The sequence below is a fragment of the Zeugodacus cucurbitae genome, chromosome 5 (genome assembly GCF_028554725.1).
Source record: "Zeugodacus cucurbitae isolate PBARC_wt_2022May chromosome 5, idZeuCucr1.2, whole genome shotgun sequence".
NCBI lineage: Eukaryota > Metazoa > Arthropoda > Insecta > Diptera > Tephritidae > Zeugodacus > Zeugodacus cucurbitae.
Window position 1 is genome coordinate 16,709,107 of NC_071670.1, and position 20,244 is coordinate 16,729,350.

A 20,244-nucleotide genomic window follows, 5' to 3' on the forward strand; every position below is an offset into this window, starting at 1 on the left:
TCGCCATTCGTACACGCAGTGACTTCGTTTACTCAAATGAACGCTTGCAAATTGCAAAGCAAGAAAATTTTTAGTTTTTCTCCTCAAAGCTTGCCAAGCAACCATACCATAGTAGGCAAAAATAAAAATTGCAAATTGAAAGGAAGATGCACCAGGAATGCGCTATTATACGCGTATCTTTCTTTCACAAGCAATTCGCTCGATTATTTGTGCGTTTATTTGCTTGTTTGTTTGCAATTGGTTCGGCTTCTTCTATGCAGACTTGCTACCAGCTACCTTTACAAACGATTTCGTAGCAGCTGAATGTTTTCTTTGTGTTTAACAGACAATTTTTGCTTTCGTTAGCATGAATTTATACAAGGCAAGGCAATAAAACAACAACAAAAAGAAACAAATAAACGACAGTGAGAGTAACTACTAACTATTAGTACTACGCTGAAAGCACAAAAATACCAAAAACATAACAACAACATAACAACAACACTAAGTACTACATTGACTTATATACTTGACAGTCTCTCAATCACCTATCGTTCACTCTACTAAGTGCAAGCGTACTCGTTATCCAAACAAACAGCTGCATAATAAAATAGTACTAGTTACTTACATATACACACTTACATATCTTTGCAATAGCAGCGCTAGTTAATTTAACAAATTTTCTTTAGCATACTTCAAGGCGTTGCCGTCAACGCTCATCCGTTTGTTGTCCTGCATCTAGCGCTGTATTAGTGTTATGCAAATTTATTAGAGCGTGAAAATTTATACAGCTGCGGCAGCGTTGGTGAGAGGACGGCGTTGTAGCGCGTACTCAAAAACGTGGCAAGCCGTTGAGTGCCACCAATCTGCAAGCTATGCTACAAGATTTTTTTTCGCAATATTCTTTGAATCCTTTCTTGCCGGGAGGATCTTGCATACTATACAAACGCCTCCTTGCAGTCAAGCGGAGTCCACGCTGTTTCCGTTGCGTCCATTCTAGTCCAATTAGTTAGGCAGTTGCGAGCTCGAGCGCGTAAATAATTTCGCCAGCGAGTTGGATATGATTTAAATGAAAGACATTGAGTAATGAAACATACAAACAAGCAAGCAAGCAATTACTAGCAAATACAGTCGGCTACACAGTTACTGCTACTGTATGTACAGTACATTCAACGGACACAATGCAGCTTTACTTTACATTCTTTAGTTTTTTATTTTCTTTTGCTTCGTGCTTTTCAAAATAAAAACTTTCTTTTCACAACTTTGCATGAAATATTACTTGTATTTTCACCGTTAAGCCAATTCTCGTAAGTTGTATGCCTTTCCATTGACTGTGATAAATGTTTTTATTATGCTTTGTATACTGTCTAAAATTTTGAATTTTAATAACAATAGACATAAAAGTTTCAGAAAGGTGTGAGTGAGATTTTCTCCTGTTTTCAAAGAGCTTCTGAAGGTAAGAACTTTTATGATATGCGTGACAAATTAAAGCTACAACTTTTGTATACTGAAATCTTACTAAAAATTTAGTGGTGAAAACTTATGAGAGCTCTCCGGATTTTTCGAAAGCTCTTCTGAAAAGCTTTAAATAAATCCGAAAAAATTATTACAAGTGAAAGCTTATATTACTTGAGATCTTTGCATACACACTTTTATTTCAGTTAATTTTTTTCTGTGTGAAAGCTTTTCAAGAAATCTTACTAAAACTTTAGTTGTGAAAGCTTATGAAAGCTATCCGGAGTTTTTTTAAAGCTCTTCTGAAAAGCTTTAAGTAAAGTCGTAACAAACATTACAAGTGAAAGCGTTAATTTAAATTCAATTAATATTTTTTTTTTTCATTTAAACAAATGAAATCTTTTCAAGTAAAAAAACTCTATGCGTACATTAATTGTAAAATTTTCAAAAGTTCTCGGTACTTAATCAGTTAATCAGCTAAATATTATTACCCATTACTTCCTTTAACTGCGAAAAGCTCTTTAAAACTGTAATTCTAGTTCATTCTTCTTCCAAAAAAACTTTCGCTAAGCACTCTTAACTCTTCATAATGCTTACTTAAGCATTTTAGCATATTGCATTTATCAAATTTTCATGCATAATTTCACCAGAAAATTTATTGAATAAAAATCGCAAATTGATTGCCCTAACAATGGCACAATAACGCTGACGATGGAGTAAAGAAGGAATGAAAGTACGATTGAAAGATGAAGAGAATGAGAAAAAAGTTTAAGACAAGCACGACAGCGGTTATTACAATTTATGAATATACATGGAAATTTCAGTAATCGCTTGTCAAATAAACCAATGCTGAAAAAAAAGAAATCAAGCTTTTTTCTGTTTTAAATCCACACTTGAACTTTTTAATCCTTCTGTGGTTTGTCATGCAATTTTATTTGCACATCGCTGTTTCTTGTAATCACATAATTGAAGGGTAAATACCGTTAAGCGGCTAATTCCTCTATTATTAAGCAAAATGAAAAGGCTTTATTTAGATTTCTCAAAAAAATTTAAATAAATATATTTTTATCAGCACTAAAAGCTTATAGCATGTTATCGGGAAAGTTCTGCATCTAAAATAGTCGCTAAATCTTTACTAATTTAGTTAACTGTTTAAAAAGCTTGACAAAATTCAAAATAAATAATAAAATAAATTGTAATGCTGAAAGCTTTTCAAATCTACTCAGAGAAATTTTCCAAAAAACAAGGGCTTCGAACACAACTTATCGCTTGCATCCAATTAAACATATGTAAATGATTCTCCAAAATTTTACGAAAAGCGAAAATTGCTCGAAAATTTTACGAAAAGATCCGGCGACTAACTGAAGGTTTCAAGACCGGAGCACACTCCTGTAGGACCCCCAGCGGTGATCTAGTGGTTGATGACCAGAGTATACTGTGTTTGTGGAGGGAACACTTCTCCAGCCTGCTGAATGGCAGTGAAAGTACAACACCAGGAGATGGCGAACCCGATTCCCCAATCGACGACGATGGAACAGATGTTCCATTGCCCGACCGTGAAGAAATTAGAATAGCAATTACCCGCTTGAAGAACAACAAGGCGGCGGGGGCCGATGGATTGCCGGCCGAGCTATTCAAATACGGCGGCGAAGAGCTGATAAGGTGCATGCATCAGCTTCTTTGCGAAATATGGTCGGAAGAAAGCATGCCCGACGATTGGAATCTCAGTGTACTCTGCCCAATCCACAAAAAGGGAGACCCCACAATCTGCGCCAACTATCGTGGGATAAGCCTCCTTAACATCGCTTATAAGGTTCTATCGAGCGTACTGTGTGAAAGACTAAAGCCCACCGTCAACAAACTGATTGGACCTTATCAGTGTGGCTTTAGACCTGGAAAATCAACAACTGACCAGATATTCACCATGCGCCAAATCTTGGAGAAGACCCGTGAAAAAAGGATCGACACACACCATCTATTTGTCGACTTTAAAGCTGCTTTCGACAGCACGAAAAGGAGCTGCCTTTATGCCGCGATGTCTGAATTTGGTATCCCCGCAAAACTAACACGGCTGTGTAAGTTGACGTTGAGCAACACCAAAAGCTCCGTCAGGATCGGGAAGGACCTCTCCGAGCCGTTCGATACCAAACGAGGTTTCAGACAAGGTGACTCGCTATCGTGCGACTTCTTTAACTTGATGCTGGAGAAAATTATAAGAGCTGCAGAGCTAAATAGAGAAGGTACAATCTTCTACAAGAGTGTACAGCTCCTGGCGTACGCCGATGATATTGATATCATCGGAAACAACACCCGCGCCGTTAGTTCTGCTTTTTCCCGCCTGGATAAGGAAGCGAAGCGAATGGGTCTGGTGGTGAACGAGGACAAGACGAAATATCTCCTGTCATCAAACAAACAGTCAGCGCATTCGCGTCTTGGCTCCCACGTCACTGTTGACAGTCATAACTTTGAAGTTGTAGATAATTTCGTATACCTAGGAACCAACATTAACACCGATAATAATGTCAGCCTTGAAATCCAACGCAGAATCACTCTTGCCAACAGGTGCTACTATGGACTGAGTAGGCAATTGAAAAGTAAAGTCCTCTCTCGACGAACAAAAACTAAACTCTACAAGTCCCTCATTATTCCCGTCCTACTTTATGGTGCAGAAGCGTGGACGGTGTCAACATCCGATGAGACGGCACTAGGAGTTTTCGAGAGAAAGGTTTTGCGGAAGATTTACGGTCCCTTAAACATTGGCAACGGCGAATACCTCAGAAGATGGAATGATGAGCTGTATGTGTTGTTCGACGACATAGGCATAGTCCAGCGAATAAAAAGACAGCGGCTACGCTGGCTGGGTCATGTTGTTCGAATGGATGAAAGTGCCCCAGCTCTGAAAGTTTTCGATGCAGTACCCGCTGGTGGAAGCCGAGGAAGAGGGAGACCTCCACTCCGGTGGAAGGACCAGGTGGAGAAGGACCTGTCGTCACTTGGTATTACCAATTGGCGCCAAACCGCCAAAAGGAGAGATGCGTGGCGCACTGTTGTGGACTCGGCTATAACCGCGTAAGCGGTTTCTACGCCAGTTAAGAAGAAGAAGAAATGATTCTCCAGAGCTTTCACGTTTCAATTTTCGGATTCTTAATAACAGTTTAGATCATATATTAATTAATTCGAAATGCTATACAATCAACAAAGACCATTTTATTATATAATTTTGTAAAGAGTGTTCTTAGTTCAATAAGTGAAAGCTTCTTAAAACTGCTCTACCACCTTTTAATCGAAATGTTAATAAATAGTGCCAATGCTAAACAATGATGAAAGCTATCCCTTTAATTTCTAAATCTAAAGTATACTTCGAAAGCTTTCATGAGCTTTGAGCAATTGGAATCAATTTACGTGGATTTATGTAATATTTACACGAAGACGTCCATTGTACTTTAAAGTTTCTAATGCATTTTTAATTCTGCTTTAATACAAGCTGTGATTTCTTACAGCATTTGCTTGCAACCAGCTGTATTTGCTTTGCATATTTCTATCTGAGCAATACCCTTAACGCTCTTTATTTTGATAATTTAGTTTACTCTCATTACTAACAAACAGATGCATTTTCAACAATCTTTCCCTGAAAAAAAAGCTCGGCAGCTGCATGCTATTTGCTGGCAACTTCTTCTTTTGCTGCACATTCGTTGAAAATATTTGAGGAATCTGCTGACTTTGCTTTATGCTCCGATCTGCTTTTGAGTCACAGCGCGCGCTTACCTGCATTGCGTATGCTAGCCGACCGCCAAACGGCAAAGATTAATGATATTTACCTTAGTTGTGTGCCAGCAGCGGGTAAACGCCCAGACAACAGCGAAAAGTCCATAATCCATAAAAATGCCAAACGCTTACGAGCGTCGTAAGTGAGGGGTGCGATATGGAGTGCGCGATAAAGCAAAGCACACACACGCATGCGCACAAAGTAAATATTTAAGCCAAGCTCAGCTGCTGCAGCTGGTCAAAGCAGCAATCTTTAACGAAGTGGCACCCACAGTGCGCTTTAAAGACAAGTTTTAAAAGGAAAATTGTGTCTGTAAGATATATCGGTGCGCTTTAAGGTCATTCACATGTGGTCTTACGCGGCCGCACACACACTTATTTTTTACATGTGTATGTCTGTACATTTCTCATTTTTTGGCTTCATTTTTAGTTGGCCAAATCAACTGTGGCAGTCCGTTTGCTGAGTCATAAGCAATAATAAGAAAAACTACCTCTACCAAGTTCGCTTTGTTGCTAAGCTCCGCTGACTCAGCGCTGCTACGAGTGTCTGCAGACTTTTAAATATTAACTGCCAGTTGCTGGCTCCGCAGCATTTTAATGCCTGCCATATTTGTTATCCGTATTTTTTGATTGTCTGCCTTGCCGCCAATTTTTGTCTACATTTTTGGCCTTTGGCTGCCGTTGCCAACATCTCTTTCTTTTCATCTATGGTTGTTTTTGGTATTTTTGAACTATTTAATAGTATTGCCCAGCCGATTTATTCAGCCATATGTTTACTGAAATAATATTTGATGAATAAAACCTAATTTTTTTTTAATTATTAAAGAGTTCATGCTAAGTCACTGCTTTAATTTAGACGACCCGCATTGAAAGTTTCAAAATATCTTTTTCAAAGACTGACTTAACTGTTTAGAATTTCTAAACATTAAAAAATCTTTAGAAACCTAAAAAGCTTTTGAAAGCTACAAAGCATGGAGGTATTTCAACACTACAGGGGAAATTGATAATTTTGAAAAACTAATTTCTCATTAAATCTTTCATTCTATGAGTAAAATCTGTTCATTCTATGAAAAAAGCTTGAAAGCTTCCAGGGTTTTTCAAAAAAGCTAATAGGAAAGCGAAAAAAATGTATGAAATGTTTACTCAAAGCACCAAATACACTCTCCTGATATTAATTTGCTTGTTTTAATGTAGTTAATCATATAATCAACAGCGGAGCAACATTGCTAATAAAACGATCAAAGCTTTTAATACTTCGCTACTCAATCTGTGAATAGTTTATCGTTTATTTGCGTATGAATAGAATTGTATTGCCTCGCTAAATGAAAGGATTAATTTATCTTTTTTAATCGGGCTTTAATGAATTGTAAAGCTTAAAAGTCATATTAGAGGTGAAGTGTGTGAAAGAAAGCGATTAAACTGCATAAAACTATTAACTCAGTTGATTGGAAAGGAGCGAAAGTTTAAATGAGTATGAGTTGGAGCTTTATAAAAAAACTAAGCGCGAATTGAGTGTAGTTATGAACTCCTGCTGCTTCAGATTCCATTACAAAAATTTGTGTTTTTTGCTATTAAATGAGTTGGAAGTGGTGAAGAGGAGAAAGTAAAAAACGGTTTTATGGTTAATTGGGATTACGAATCTAATTTTTTACCGAATTTTTTTTTAAATAAAAATAAATCGAATTAAAAAAATTGAATTTTAAACATTTTTCAAAAAAAAAATAATATAAATTCAATAAACTTTTTAATCAAGAAAGAATCAACTTACCTGCTATGCTGACATTGTTGGTTTACTTGTGCTAGCTGATTTTAAATTTAAACAAATTTCAATGATTTTTTTTAATTCCTCAATTAAAAAACAATATTTTTTTGTAAATTTTAATCTAATCTCTTTTATCTATTATATAAAAAAAATTATTTTCATAAATGAAGAAAACGATATTTTTTATGAATAAAATTTATGATAATTCAATAAAAACATGTTTATGTTAATTTAATCCAACTCATTTTACTCTAACTCTAGATTTAACTATATGTTCGTACATATGTATGTACATACGTACATGCAACAAACCTCATCAATTTCGCCCATAAATCATATAAACTACATGCAGAAATGAAAGTATATTCCGATATATGTATGTTTCTATGTGGATCCATATTAATTTCTTCCAAGCTATTAACTACACTTATGACCAGCGGCTGATTGCCAAAGACCAAACCTCTTCCATGCTCAACCGCTGCACTTCCCACCCGCTTCCTTTGCACCCGTCACCAAAATTCAGCTTTTCCAGCACATTTGCCAATTAAGTGCCTGCACTTGTGCGCAAATTTACAGCATACGATGTGACTTTAGGCGGATTGTGGATTTGGGATTTTCTTTACAATTTCGCCATGAAAAAAATGTCGTTTTTGCAGCTACACAAACATTTTCTAATTTTCAATTTGGCATTTAGGCGATTATATGCGCACACATATAAGCACTCATATAGACTAACTTTGCGAAATTGGTTTGTCGCTTTTATAGTTATTTGCAAATGTAGACATTTTTCTGTCTGCCGAAATCACACACACATACAGACATTTGCTATTAATTTGCTGCCAAAAGCAGCATACAAGTTAGCTCATCCCCAAATGCTGCAGCGCCGGCGTAGCCATAAATCACTGACGCACTCAATGACGCACTGACTGCAAGTGCAAGGGTGGTAGGGGGAAGTGCATGTTGTAATTGTGTTGTACAATAGTAGTTTGCTATTGTTTGCTGCCGGCAGGGGTTGTGAGTGCGTATATTTTATATTACTATACAGCCCTCAATACCATGCGCCCCAAACATTTGCCATTGCCGCCTATGAATTCACAGCATTCTATTTTTTTCTAGATATTCTCAGTTGTAGTGGGGGCGCAATGAAGTCATCACATTCAATGTCGTCAGCATAACCTATTACCCTAACCTATTTACCCACACCAAATGTATCTATGCGTCTCATTCCTCTCCCTATCAGCAGCCAAGTCTCACCCACACTTTTCACTCATCGAAATTTCGTCGCAGTCGTTTACAGTTAGATAGTAAATTTTACAATTATCAGCTCTTAAACATTAACAGTTTGCTGCGTTTGTTGCCACAGTTTGTTGTTATTATTGTTGTTATACGTTAATGATATTACCAGCGTGACTGTGTGACTTTGCAAGCGTATTTAATTACCTTTCAGCGTCTTTGGCGTATCAGTTTGTGTCGCGCCCTTTCAGCAGCTTCTTGTCGTTCTGCGTAAACTATAAAATATTCTGGTTTTAATGCAAGCTGCTCTGTAAACCAGTCAGCCAAAATTCTAGAACCAGAAAAATTTGAATTTGTCACACTAAAAATTTTCTGTTTTGGAACTCATACTCCTGTTAAAAACTTTAAGCTTTATTAGAAGAAAATTTTAGAGCTTGATATTCTCTAAAACATGATTCCAGGAATGATAGTGTGGACACTATTATTTGCAAAGCTTCTTAGATACAGCTTTATAAAAGGAACCATATCAAAGAACCCGACGCCATATTCCTTTCTTCAGCCGGCTGCACATAGCTTTCTAATAACTTTCTCCTTTGATCTCATACCGATCCGAATCAAATAACACGAAATTAATAAGGACGAACGTAGCTTTCTGAAAAAATACTCTACAGATCCTATACCGACCCATATCAAAGAACTCGAAGCTAATGCGCTCCCGAACTGACAGATACTTTGGCTATGGTTTAGTATGCCGATTGGTCCTTTCTTCTACTGCAAAAGGCGGCTGGACATAGATTTCTAATAACGTTATCCATTGATCCCATACAGAACAAAATATAAGGGGACTCGAGATGAAGAGTCAGGAAGTGTTGGAACTTGACGATGGACAATGGAATCGGCACTACGTTCCATAGGCTTGGAGAAGTGCCGCTTTGAAAGAATCAACTAATTTTTGACATTAGTGATTCTATCTGACAGATTACCACTTATATTTTAATTAGAAACTTTGAGAATCCTCATGATTTGTCAAAAGCTTGACTCCAGAAGCTCTCATCTTTTCGAAAATACAAACCAGTTTTGCTTACTGTACCTCAAACATTTCACTTCCACTTTACCACTCTTCCATTCTGCTTTATGTATATAGCAAGTAAGCACATATAACCTTCTTATCCTCAATTCCATTACCTTGTGCTCTTCTTCACCATCCAGCAAGTAAAAATTTAGTTGGATTTGTTCTAAAAATGCTCCACACTTTCCTCCACTACTCTTCTTCTAAACCCCGGCAACCACTTAAGTATACCCACAACTAACTATTTCGTTGCCTTTTGCCATACCGCCTCCACTCAGCAGCCATGAGTGGTGCTACAAATCACAAAGTTCCCACTACTCTGATCTTTGCCCTACGCTCTAAATTTTATCAGCGTTTTTTACAAATATTCTACAGCGCACTTTTGCAAATTAAAAAGGATATCATTTGCTTTCGCGTGGATTTTATTTATGAGTAAGTTTTCTCGAACATTCATGTATGTAAGTGCTGATACCCTGCAGGAAAAGGTATTACGAAAATGATTTCTAAGTGAGGAAAATATCAATTTGAAATTATGAAAACTCTCCATAAATCTGTCCCTATTTAGATCCTTCCGAACTAGTTCTAATCTCAGGAGTGCGAACCTTAAAAGTCTGTGGTGCTGGAACAATACTTAAAAGACAAAATATCCAATAATTTTCGAGTTGCTTCTTCTTTTATGATAGTCTTTTCCAATAACTGAAGAATACTACAAATTTCCAGACCCCTTCCAACTGTAAGAAGCTTCTCTGCCGTTTCTAAACTCGTCTGTGATTCAAATACGTCCAACAGCTCTTGGACTATTTCTGAGAACCAAAAAGTTCAGATTTTATTCAATTTTTGACTTCTTAGAGGGGTTCGCATCTCCCAACAGGGCACTCGCATACTTATCTTTCCTGAGTACAGTCGCCACTCTGTCGTGCTACTGTTCTTTCGCCTCTCTTCCAATTCGGTTGTGCTTTTCATATTGAAATTTAATTATGCTAAGTAGTGTTGCAATGCCTTCGCTGCTGAGATTTCAACTTATTTTCCCTGCAGTGATTTAGCAACGATTCACCACGCTGGGTTGCCAACTAACATCGCGCCTCCGCACTGCCACCAATGTAGCCTTGAGAGGACAAGCGACTGCCAATGGAAATTGCAGATAGCATGCGGAATTAGGCAGCTAATGCGCTCTCAACTGCCAAAAATAATTTTAGATATTAGTTAAGCTGTATGCAATTTTAACGGTTGACTTAAGCGTCTTGCTAGACTCATCGTATTAGTATTTACTCAATTATGAAATTTTCAATTTATAAGCGTTTCAAAGTGCTAATTATAAGAATTTAGTAATGAGGGCATGGGTTGGTGGAAATATTCTTTCGTTTAATTAATTGATATTTCATTATGATGAAGGTTGTCAAGGAATCTGGGTTTATTTATGAGTAAGCCAGTTTTTAAACGTAAATATGATAAATAAACTACTAACGGGTGATTTTTTTGAGGTTAGGATTTTCATGCATTAGTATTTGACAGATCACGTGGGATTTCAGACATGGTGTCAAAGAGAAAGATGCTCAGTATGCTTTGACATTTCATCATGAATAGACTTACTAACGAGCAACGCTTGCAAATCATTGAATTTTATTACCAAAATCAGTGTTCGGTTCGAAATGTGAAATCCGCTTTTTTATCGACAAATTTTGTTCAGCGATGAGGCTCATTTCTGGTTGAATGGCTACGTAAATAAGCAAAATTGCCGCATTTGGGGTGAAGAGCAACCAGAAGCCGTTCAAGAACTGCCCATGCATCCCGAAAAATGCACTGTTTGGTGTGGTTTGTACGCTGGTGGAATCATTGGACCGTATTTTTTCAAAGATGCTGTTGGACGCAACGTTACGGTGAATGGCGATCGCTATCGTTCGATGCTAACAAACTTTTTGTTGCCAAAAATGGAAGAACTGAACTTGGTTGACATGTGGTTTCAACAAGATGGCGCTACATGCCACACAGCTCGCGATTCTATGGCCATTTTGAGGGAAAACTTCGGAGAACAATTCATCTCAAGAAATGGACCCGTAAGTTGGCCACCAAGATCATGCGATTTAACGCCTTTAGACTATTTTTTGTGGGGCTACGTCAAGTCTAAAGTCTACAGAAATAAGCCAGCAACTATTCCAGCTTTGGAAGACAACATTTCCGAAGAAATTCGGGCTATTCCGGCCGAAATGCTCGAAAAAGTTGCCCAAAATTGGACTTTCCGAATGGACCACCTAAGACGCAGCCGCGGTCAACATTTAAATGAAATTATCTTCAAAAAGTAAATGTCATGAACCAATCTAACGTTTCAAATAAAGAACCGATGAGATTTTGCAAATTTTATGCGTTTTTTTTTTTTTAAAAGTTATCAAGCTCTTAAAAAATCACCCTTTATTAAGCAGATAAATATTTAAATCCGTTCATTATGATTTCATTTAATCAATTAGTGAATGGTTTACAAGAAAATTTATGCGACAAATTCCTAAATAACTCAATTAGGAATTAGGAAATAACTTATAAAATAATTCGTATAAAAAAGATGCTATTTTACTCAATTAAAGTGTTGTCTGAAGTATATTCAACCAAAATAATTAAAAGAATTGAGAAAGGTAAAGGTCAACTAAGAGAATGAAGTATATTTGTTTACATCTATAAGAACTGAGAATTCGAACTTTTCTTTAAAATGGGGAAGTCTAACAGTAATGACATTGACTGAATGACCTCCTGATTCAGTTGGCTTCAGAACATGTCAGAAGATGGTCCCAAAAATCCGAATATAGGGATACTACTTGGACGTCTGTAAGTCTGAATCTCGACGAATGGATAATCTGTTTATATAAATGAAAATTATTGAGGTTGAACTTCGGATTATCACTTTCTCAGCAGATACATGTCTTAAAGACTTTTAATACAGAGACAACTTTAAAGACCATATAGAAATTTCTGTATTCTTAGAGAATCTGGACGAATATAGGGTAAAGCAAGGATGTTTGTCTAGAGAAGGAGCTCGATCCTGAGTCTGACGGCAATCTAAAGCGAAAATTATCGATAGTTGGTACATAGCTCTCACTATTTACGTGATTTGAATACTTTTATTCAATTGGTATAGAACTTAGTACTTGGAAAATTATTCAATTGTCGCCTTTACTGGATCGTTCAAAATATAGATATATTTTATACATGCTGTAAAAGGTTCCTGTTACCTCTGTGCCACCACTCATTTATAAACGACAAATAACCGCTGAGTAATAAATTTATTAAGCACGTCCTGTGAACCTTTGTAAATTGAAAGAATTTCAAATAAATTACTCATATCTCATATCTTTCACTTGCCAATAAACCCTAATCAAAAAGTCGAGTTTCCAATTAGACAATAGCAATAAATTTCGCAAACACACTGTATTGAGATGTGTATTGTAAGTGCGGTGACACTTTTATTTGAAGCTGGTGTGTGTTTGTGTTGCAGTTCCTTTATGCCACGGTTTATCGCTCCATTTCTTTGTGAAAATGTAGGTTTGTATGTGAGGCTGATTGCGTCTGCCTGATATCACTTATAAATGCCACACAAAAGGCAGGCGGAGGCGACGCGTGCCGTCAATATAAATATAAATGCAAACCAATTGCGCCACATGTACTTAAAGGCGCCTGGGACTTCAGGCATGTAGGGGAAGTTGCTGGGAATGAGATTTTAATAGATGAGAGTTCTTTTATATATGAATACAGATAACCAATGTAAGAGTCATAATTAGTTCAAAGCTTTTAATCAATAAATGCACTCATAAACTAGTACCCAAGTATTCCGGGAAGATATAGTTAAACATTTTAAATCAAATATACAGATAAAATCCGAAATGTTTATAAAAATATATTGCATAACATATAGCAATAAGTTTCTTTCATTTCAATGACAAAAAACTGAAACTAAAGAGATTAGGAACTATTTATAAACTGATTCCCAACTAGTCCGAAAAAATATAGTACGAATTTGTTTTAAAATGTTGCGCAAACAAATTTAAACAATACATTTGAAATGTTTTTAACAATTTTGAAACTAGTTATCAACTAGTTATAATTGGTACAGTTACTTATATTGCTCTGTGGGAATTGCAATACTTTCTAAATAAGTATTCACTACTGTTTTGCTTACATTTATACATTTCTGCCACTTTTTCTCCCTTTACAAGCGCAAATAATAAGCAAAAACTAAAGATGGAAATGAAGTAGCAGACAATTGCTACAACAACAAAATAAGTACGCACAAAAACAATGCAATTTAGAATCAATAGCTATTTAAGGAAAATTATGATGATTGTGCGGGATGACAGGCTGACAAAAGCGTACAAACGTACGGGAGGGTAGGCGTGCGGCAAACGACATGGCTTGTAGAGACATTATACTAAAGTAGTTTTATTTATTACACACATACAAACATACATATTTATTTGTCAGTGTACGTGCGGCTTGTCTGCGCACGTCTTTATTGCTTGTCAACGCAGCAAAATTGCTTTTTCAGCTTTTTGCTTTTGTCTCGCAAGCATTTGTTGGCCTTATTGTTGTTGTAGCTTACTTTTTTCGCCATTATTGTTGTTGATACACGACTACTTTCTCTGCTGTACACTGAAATATGCATGTGTCCTGCTGACATTTATACCTTAATGTTTTTCGCCTGGTCCGCCTGAGCGCTCCCTTGCAACAGTGTCTGCTGCGCGTTGAGGTGAGGCATCATTAATTTTCTGATTTATTTATGCGTATTTTTTCGCTCTCTCCCTCTGTTTGTGTATTTGTTTTCTTTTTTTGGTTTCCTGTTCCTGTGTGTAAGTTTGACATAAAAATTTGTTGTATTAATTGTCTGCTCCTCGTTGATTGTTGTGGGTGTAGCGCATTTCACGCTTTGTTGGTTTTCTTTTTGTTGTTATTTTTATTGTTGTACGTTTTTATCATGTTCGACATTGTTTTCATACAAATTATTGCTGTTACAGTCGCCCATTAAAAGTGAGTACTCAGCGGCGCCTCATGGCAGCTGAAACAAGTGGCATCGCAACACTTCTATAAATAAATGCGAAATTTTATTTATAAATGGAAATAAGGAAATTTTTTTGTATATAAATAATATTTAATTGAATAATCACAGAACAGAACCTTGAACTAGAATTTTGGATGTTTGGGTTTTCACGCACCCAATATCCCTTTTATAACTCCAAAAAACCTAAAACTCCCGAATTTCCCGCTTTGGAACCCTCGCACTACAGAACTTAGCCATAATTTTGACTACAATACTTCTTTTAAAAATTAACAATTTATCAAAGCTTCTGAGAATGTTTTAAAAGCTTTTTTTTGTATTAGTTGTGGAGTATGCTCACTAAGTACGATATTTGAAAAATGTCAAACGCTCGTAAAAAGCTTAAAGCTCCTTGAGATTTGATATTTTTACTCTCTCTCTTTAATTTTCCTGAAAAATTTTCCAAAACAACTTTGAAAACTTCACTTTGACAAAGCACAGCTGCTGGGCACTTCAAATTTTTACAACAATTGGTGATCTCTTCAAGAGCTGTAAGCTTCCATTATCGATAATGTATCTTAAAGCTTCCAAATTGAAATAAATTATTGTAAAAATTGAAAGAATGATTGCAACAACTGATAAATGAACTGAAATTTAAGGTTTTAAACATACATATGTACATATGCATATTTATAATTGTCCATAGAATTTCAGCCTAGTGGCATTTTCCACTATTCATGCTTCCAGCTGTGTAAAATCATTAAACGCATGAAAATCTTTCGAAAATTAAAATTAAAATAAAAGAAACACAATTAACAATTAAACGCTTTGCTGTGTGTGCATTGTTGTTGTTGGATAAAAAAGGATTAAGTGCCAACAGCAGGCCGGCATATAAATATGCTGCTCGGTTGCCCACTGCTGTAGGCCAATTTAAGATAAATTTATGTTATTGTTGGCTATATAGTGGTAAATATAGTGTATGTATTCAGATACATATTTATCTATACAGATTTACATACACATTTATCTGTGCAATGAAAATGCTAATGTTGCCGCTTATGATGTGCCCGCTGCTGCCGATAGCATTCTTGTTGTTGTTATTGAGCTCATCTATTGATGATTTGTTGTTTCGTTTGGTTGCCTAAGGGCAGCTTTCTAAATTTATTCGTTTCTCTTCCTCTTATTTTCCAATGGGGAAATGAAATGCATAAATCATTCGCCTTATTGGATTGTCAGTTTGGATTCGGGGGGTATAAATGATGAACACATTTTCTTGATTTTGAGAGGTCATGACTAATATTTGGTAGGCAGTACAGATTTTTCTATGATACAAAAATATAATTTATTGTTAATATGACTGGTTGCTAATTCTTCTACTAATGTATTAGGTATTCTTACAAATAAACCTCTTATAATTAATAATATAATTTTTTATGAAAAATTTTCAATATTTTTGTAATAAATGCACTAAATAATTCATAAACAAAAACACTTTATAAATTATACTTTATTATTACAAGGGAGAGATTTTCAAATTTTGATCTTTCTTTTTTGAAAATAGATGAATACAAGTACAAAAAAAAACAGTTTTTCCATATTATTATTTTTTTTAATTTTTACAAAATTTTGTCAATTTATTTTAATAAGTTTTAAAATTTTAATCCATTATATAATTGTTTTTATTTCTTTTTCTATGAACAATTTATCATATAAATATAAATCGCTTACAAATATTTCATCATAAAAAACTTAAAAAATATCGTTAAAAAGTGATAAACTAACTTTTATTTAAATTATTTTAATTGTTTAAAAAAAATATTTAAACTAATAAAATTATTTAAATTTTAAATTAATTATAAAAAAGTGGAATAATAATTTTTATTAAATAAAAAAAAATTAATGTATTATTAAATTAAAAAAAAAATTAATAAAAAAATTACAATTTTTATTATATAAAAAATAAAAAAATTTTTCAATTACTTTAAATATTTTTTTGAATTATTAAATATTTTTAGTCAATTACATAATTTTCACTTCAATTCACGAAATGAAAAATGTCAATATACTTTTCATTATATTTCAAAATTTTTATTTTTATTCAATAACTTCTAAATATTTTCCCAAAACCACATCGAAATTCCTTAAATGCTCTAAATAACAATTAATTTTACTTAAGCCCGGCTTAAGAGCACGCATTCTTCCACAACAAACATGACATGTTTCCAAACAATGCATAATTACACTTTAAAATTCTTGAAATATTTTTAAAACATTGAACAACTGCGCTTACAAGGCGTTAAAGGTCTGCTGTCGACTTTCACAAAACACACACACAGTTACAAAGCAAACTAACCTTCAGACTCATAGGCGGGTAATGGTACAAACGAAAAAACTGAATTAAATTTCATGGACACACCCCAGTTTGTAATGCGAAAATTTGAAAGCCGGCATAGATTTTATTTATTGACGCATAAAAATTAATACAACGAACATATTTTTCTAATTACGGCACATTTAAGCTTATCCTCTCTGCTTAGTGTGCGCCTAAGGAAACCAAGCGAGAGCTGAGCGCTGCTGAGCCTCAGTGGCTGCGGTGGTGGTGATCCCCCTTAATATACACTTCAACCCTCTATGCGACCGCTAGGATATTGAATAAACACATTTTATATATTAATAAGTGCGTATGAATGTAATTGTGTACCACTTTCCCCCCGCACATTTCATTCACAAATACTTAACGCTGTCTGTCTGTCGTCTGCGCTTACAAATACAAACACAGCTGTGCGCATTCACAAAACACTCATGACATTCTACACCTCCGTATAATAGCTGATGGAACGTGCATTGCAACAAAACAAAAAAGCAACAAAAACGAAATTGTACTACTAATAATAATAAAAGGACGCGCGCCAACGACAAATTCGTAGTCAAAGAAAAACACATTAAAATGCTAACCATTCATGTTTACATAATATGTCAATTAGATTTTCGGCGCACTCGGTGCATATTCAGGATCCACATGCCATTTCGGAAATATGCTACAAATGTGGTTGTACCCATTACTTTGGTCGGGTAGCGCTAAGAAAAACATGAGGCAGACGTCTGCGAGCGCTAATTGAGCGCCGGAGAAAGGGTGTAAAGTGATACTTACTGACTGTATGTCTAATTGGAAGTATGTGTGATCCTACATATTAAACACATACATGCGTATACATAAATAAAATAGAAATGTATTTTAATTTACAAGGAACAAGGTATTCAGAAGGTTAATGTGTTGGTAATTTGTTTATTTAAGAAAATGTGCACTTTACTATGACATTTAATAAAGGTTCTCTGGGTAAATGGCTTCTGTATAAACTCAATTGATTGGAAAATAAAAATAAATAGTGTTTCATTAATACAGGTTTGGCGGAGAAATTGAAAAATTGTAATTCACAATAATATCAAAACAACTGTAGAAACAACTATTAAACCGATGCAATACAGTACCTAAAAAAATAATTCATTTTTTACCAAGAAACTGTAAGCTTTCACAAAAAAAAAACGAGCTTTCACTTGAAGTTTTGTCGGGAACCTGTTCTTTAAAAGTTTTTACTAACTTGACAAGACATTTGAAAATAATTAATTAAAAGCGATAGGACCTCTTTGGGATTGTAATCGAATTGATGAACATCAGCAATATACTACTCCGATATATTAATTTGGAAGCATCATATCTACATACAATCCTAAGAGAAGATTTTTGTGAAGCTAAAGCATATTCCACCTTATACTTAAACCCCGCAAAAACTATTCATATTAGCTGATGGTTCGACCATTTCATAACTCATAATAAACAACTGGTATAAATCAAAGATACTGATATAATCGAATAGACTACTACTATGTTAACCGGTTATACCACTTTAATGAGAACATCATTCCTGTAATGAATCCCATAGGACAACATTTTTCCATATTTAAAATTTTGACTTAAGAATAAAGGCCTACTGGTTATGAGTAGAGATGTGGCGAGTAGAAAAGTTAATCAAGAGGAAGCTGATACTCAAAATTAAAATGATTCTAGAAACCTCTCAAAATGTAATTAAGTAATTATACTCTCGCAACAAAAGTTGCTAAAGAGAGTATTAGATATAGGGTTATATATACCAAAGTGATCAGGGTGACGAGTAAAGTTAAAATCCGGATGTCTGTCTGTCCGTCCGTGCAAGCTGTAACTTGAGTAAAAATTGAGATATCTTAATGAAACTTGGAACACGTATTTGGATGTAATTTTTTTGGAAAAGTGAGCGTGACCCCGCCCCCAAATAGTTTTTTTGTATATATCTTGTAAACCAATAAACCTATATAAATCAAACTTTCTGAATTCGTTTCTTTTAGCCGTTTCCTTATACAGTGCAAAAATGAAAGAAATCGGACAATAACCACGCCCACCTCCCATACAAAGGTTAGGTTGAAAATGACTAAAAGTGCGTTAACTCACTAACAAGAAACGTCAGAAACACCATATTTTACATAAGAAATGGCAAAAGGAAGCTGCACTGAGATTTTTTTACAAAATGGAAAATGGGCGTGGCGTCGCCCACTTATGGGTCAAAAACCATATCTCAAGAACTACTCGACAGATTTCAATGAAATTCGGTATATAATATTTTCTTGACACCCTGAAGATACTGGTGGAATATAGGCGAAATCGGTTCAGAACTACGCCTACTTCCCATATAACTCAATTTTAAATTTCATCTGATTCCTTCACTTTATAAGATATACACAGGGAACCAATGAAGATAGCGAAATAAACTTTACACAAATACTGTATTTGAGCTGTGACATCACTTGTGGAAAAATTGTCAAAATCGGACCATGACTTTTCAAGGCCTCTGAAATCAAACATGAAGAACTCAGTGCCTAAGGGTAATTTTTCACCGAAAATATAGGTAAATCTCTATATAAATTGCGAGAGTATAAAATGTTCAGTTGCACCCGAACTTAGCCTTATTTGTTTTAAATCATATTAAAGTGGAGGATACCACACAGTGTTGTATATAGGAGTTATGATTATCGGTATAGAAGACTTTTAGAAATAACAGCTCGCCACATTATCTTTATATTTAATCCACTGCCTGGCAGCTTATAGAACAATACATTAAAACAAAAAGGACATTTGTGTAAACACAACTAAACCTTGTATAAAGCTATTACACGAACAGCTGTGATAAAAAAAAGAAAAAAATGCAATGCTTGGAAAATTGTCAAGGGAAAGCAGAGTAGCATAGATAACTTGCTGTCTAAGTGCTTGTTCCCTTTTGTGCGCTTTTTATTGCCGCACATTATCATTTCTACTTTTTCATATTATAATTATGATTATTACCCAAAATCCAATGAACACCACGCGCATTATTACTTTTTTTGCTTTGGCGAAGGGAGCGCTAGGAGAAGAAGAAGAAAAACAAATAAAATTAATGCAATTTGATGTTGTTGGCTTCCTAGCGCATGCCTTGTGTGTGGCTGCTGTGTAAATCTTGAAGTGCTTGCGTGCCACCAAGCAGCATAGCAATGTGGCACGTCGCCTTTATTATAATTTTTGTCGCTACTTTTTTATAAGTCGCTGTAATCTGCTCTAAGCAAGCGACAGCATGCACTAATAACAAATAACAACAGCGTGCAACAGTCGGCAAGCGAAATAATAGGGTAGACTTGGCGTGTTTGCGGTACACCAGCGGCGGTGTGAGCTGCTTCGTCTGGGGTGCTGCAGCAAATCCGCTTTAATGCAATGCAAACCATGGCAAATTAGTAAATAGTAACTATATGTTGTTGCTCTTCGCATAATTTCAATTTACTTGTGACTATTTCGCTTTTTGGCGCTTCCTGTGTCACTTGAGCGTACGCAGTGCGCGCAATTATTTTAAATTTGCCAAGAAAAATAAGAAAATTGCCAACTTCTGCTCTTCTCTTCTCTAATACTCG

General features: G+C 35.3%; 1 protein-coding gene across 7 annotated transcripts in view; it reads left to right on the forward strand.

Moving 5' to 3' along the window:
- Positions 1-20,244, forward strand: part of LOC105217862 (fasciclin-2) — a 192,317-nt gene that overhangs the window by 39,099 nt on the left and 132,974 nt on the right. The window lies entirely within an intron of this gene.